Genomic DNA, 3,581 nt, shown 5'->3' with positions numbered 1-3,581 from the left:
TTTTATGAAATGAAACAGAAAAAAAAGACCTCTTAGAAATTAAAATATATATAAAGAAAATTCAACAGAAGAGCTGGAGGATAACAAAGGACAAAGATAATATAACTTAAGGAACAACTAGAGAGAAAAAGCTTTTTTAATTTAGAGGAGGTCCAACATTCAAATAACAGAAATTCTAGAAAGATAGAACAAACAAAATGGAAGAGAGAAAATTGTCAAAAATACACACACACACACACACACAAACCCAAAACTGAAGCAGACAAATCTCTAAATTGAAAGATTCCACCACGTGCCCATCAAGATGAATGAATAAAGATTCACCTATCATTATGAAACATCAGAAGTAATGAGAAGTTCCTAAAAGCTTGCAGAGTGTAAAAACAGATCCCAGGGAAAGGAACGGTATCAGAATTCTCACAGAAAAATTAAATGCCTTAAGAGAATGAAGTGTTGCCTTTACAATTCTGAGGGAATGTTATTTTTCAGACTCCAAACTACCAATCAAGAGTAGAGACATTTTCAGACCTGTAAAGCCTTAAAATCTTTACTTTCTATGCACCTTTTCTTGGGAAGTTACTGGTGGAGGAGCTTTGCCAAAAAAAAAAAAAAAAAGGAAAAAGGCAGTAAATCTAGAAAGAAGTTACAAGATCCACAATGGAAGATCTAATGTGAGACTAAAAAACAAAGGGAGTTTCAGAATGACAGCTGAACCATGGAACAGGCCTGGAGGGCAACAGTACAAATGGCAGAAGATGAAGGACTGTGGAAGAAATGTCCCTAAAGGATGACAAAATATTTTTTAAAACTTTTTTAAATAAAGGGAATTGATAGATTATCTGATATTTTTCAGCATTTAAGTCTTTTGGATAGTCATTGTGACGGGTACATTAAAAACTAAGCAAATTTGAAAATCAGGCAATACCAACCCCAGAAAAAATAACATTCTAGTAAAAAGGAAATAATGATAGTTAACCATGTGGTACATCAGTGAACTACATTTATGTCTATTTAACAAAAAGTTTGTTCTAACAAGAAGTTGTGTGAATATAAATCTATTTTGGGAGGGGTGGGGGAAGAAAAATGGGGAGGTGGAGATTTTAAGTTAAGTAAATCCTGTCTACCATAAAAGGCATTCGAGAAACTATTTCTGAAATTGGTAAATCAAGAAAAAGTGGTATAACATTTTCAAACAGGAAGGTAAATACTAACACAAACCACTAAGAGTTCCAAGTGTTTGTCTTTGGAATGCTAAATTGGGGAAGAGGGAACTAAACTTTTTCACTATAAACCTTTTAGTTCTATTTGATTTTTTCAAACTATGTACATTAATTAGTTTAATAAAAAGAAAGCTAAAATTGAAAAAAAAAAAAAACAACAGAATTTCAAGTTAAGAATTCAACATGAATTCAAAGAGAGGATTGAGGAGACAGAAAGACATGAACAAGAAGGCCTATCTACCAGCTACCTACCATTCATTTACCCGCCAGGGTTATTAAAAGAGAGACCTCCTCAAAGGAGCTCCTGCAGCCTCATGTGGCTTTCTTTCAGGCCAGGACACTCCCTCTGCACCAAGTAACCAGAGCAAGGCTCAAAGTACAGACCTCATTAAATAAAAGAACTAGCGGAGTCCAAATTAATGGTATTATCATGTATATGGAACTAGTCTAAACAGCAGTCTGGTATTAACATATTACAAGGACATATTTCCTGAGATCTTGTTATGATTTTTAAATTTCTAAATGTGATAATACATACTGAAAAACTACAATTCAAGGTCAAAGGTCAAAGGTTCCAGGGCATCTGTGGAAATAAAGATACTCTATCTCCTGCCTTGGAATTTAAGTTTAAGCAATAGCATCCATTTCTGGACTCTTCCTGACTGAAGATCATGCCATAATCCCGTATGATGTAAGAAAATTCAAATTCAGCTCATTTATAAAAGAATTGTATCAAAATCCCTTTAGTCATGGAGGCCTGTGATTCCCAAAGAATAGTGAGCAAGCACTTGAAATGAAAAACAAGCACTGCTTTTGCTTAGACGATCACTGATACGCTGCCAAGAGAACCTCCAAATTTCTCAACAACTTTTCATGTTTTTCAATAACCCCATGACCTAGACAAAGCAAAAATGGGACTACTAATAACTAATAATAACCAATAATTTTTCTATAAAGTATAGAACAACTTGACAAGCTAAAATTCTTACAGAATTGTTATTTGGTTCATCTTTTTCTTAAAGTTCAAAAAAGGCACACTGGAAAATAAAGGACTCCTCAAAATGCAAGGTTCCCTTAAGCTTTATAGGTTTCTTCCTGCTACTAATTCACTGATCAAAACCTGGATATAATTCAAGATATGTTTATACTCCCACAAAATAAATGATTTCACATATGTTTTTGGTTCCTAACAATAACAACAAAGAGTGGCTCCAACTCATAACAAAAGACATACTTAGGGATACTGCAAACCTGTTCAAGGACCTGTTTCAAGGGGGAAAAAATGATACAAACCAGAAATAATTGCATTGTATTTTTTAAATATTTACAGAAAACTCTTCACGAACCCATCTATTTGGATAAAGCAATAGAAAATGGCTGTGACTGTTTTCTATAAGTTCAAAAGCTTGTTATGGTGTTTTCATTATAAACCTATTACTTCAAAAAAACTCACTACCAGAAAAAACTCCCGATCAATAGCACCCTGACCTTCATGGTCTTAACACTGTGCAAGTTCTTACTACAAAATAAAAAATAATAATAATAATAATAATAAACTTGATTACCTGCTCAACATTATAACTTACTACATTATCAAACTTTTTTTTTCAAATTAGACATATGAAGTACAACTCATGAGCAGGAAAAGACTCCACTGAATATAAAGTAGTCTGATGACCTGTGTGCTATTTAAAATTACAAACACTTTAAGTAGCATAGAGTTTACCCAAACACATATTAATGTATAGACTGTTTATGTCCATTTTAAACTTAAGATGGAAGGCCTATAATTACAGTTTTTTAAATAAATACCAAATATTAATTATTTTTAAATATCCCACATAAACTTACAAGAAGAATTGAAATAAAATGAAATAGGCCACACCATTCTAAGCTCACAGGCAACAAAAACTAAAAGCAATCATTTGTGTCTTCACCAGCAGGCCTAAATATACAAACTCAAATCCATTAGAATTATATTAGTGCCTAATAAAGATTAGACAGAGGCCGGGCGCGGTGGCTCAAGCCTGTAATCCCAGCACTTTGGGAGGCCGAGGCGGGTGGATCACGAGGTCAGGAGATCGAGACTATCCTGGCTAACATGGTGAAACCCCGTCTCTACTAAAAATACAAAAAACTAGCCGCGCGTGGTGGCGGGCGCCTGTAGTCTCAGCTACTTGGGAGGCTGAGGCGGGAGAATGGCGTGAACCCGGGAGGCGGAGCTTGCAGTGAGCCGAGATCACGCCACTGCACTCCAGCCTGGGAGACACAGCGAGACTCCGTCTCAAAAAAAAAAAAAAAAAAAAAAAGATTAGACAGAATATCAATGAATATAAAAAATACAATGTATTATATGATGTG

This window comes from Macaca fascicularis, chromosome 12 (assembly GCF_037993035.2).
Source record: "Macaca fascicularis isolate 582-1 chromosome 12, T2T-MFA8v1.1".
NCBI classification, from domain to species: domain Eukaryota; kingdom Metazoa; phylum Chordata; class Mammalia; order Primates; family Cercopithecidae; genus Macaca; species Macaca fascicularis.
This window is presented reverse-complemented; position numbering follows the sequence as displayed.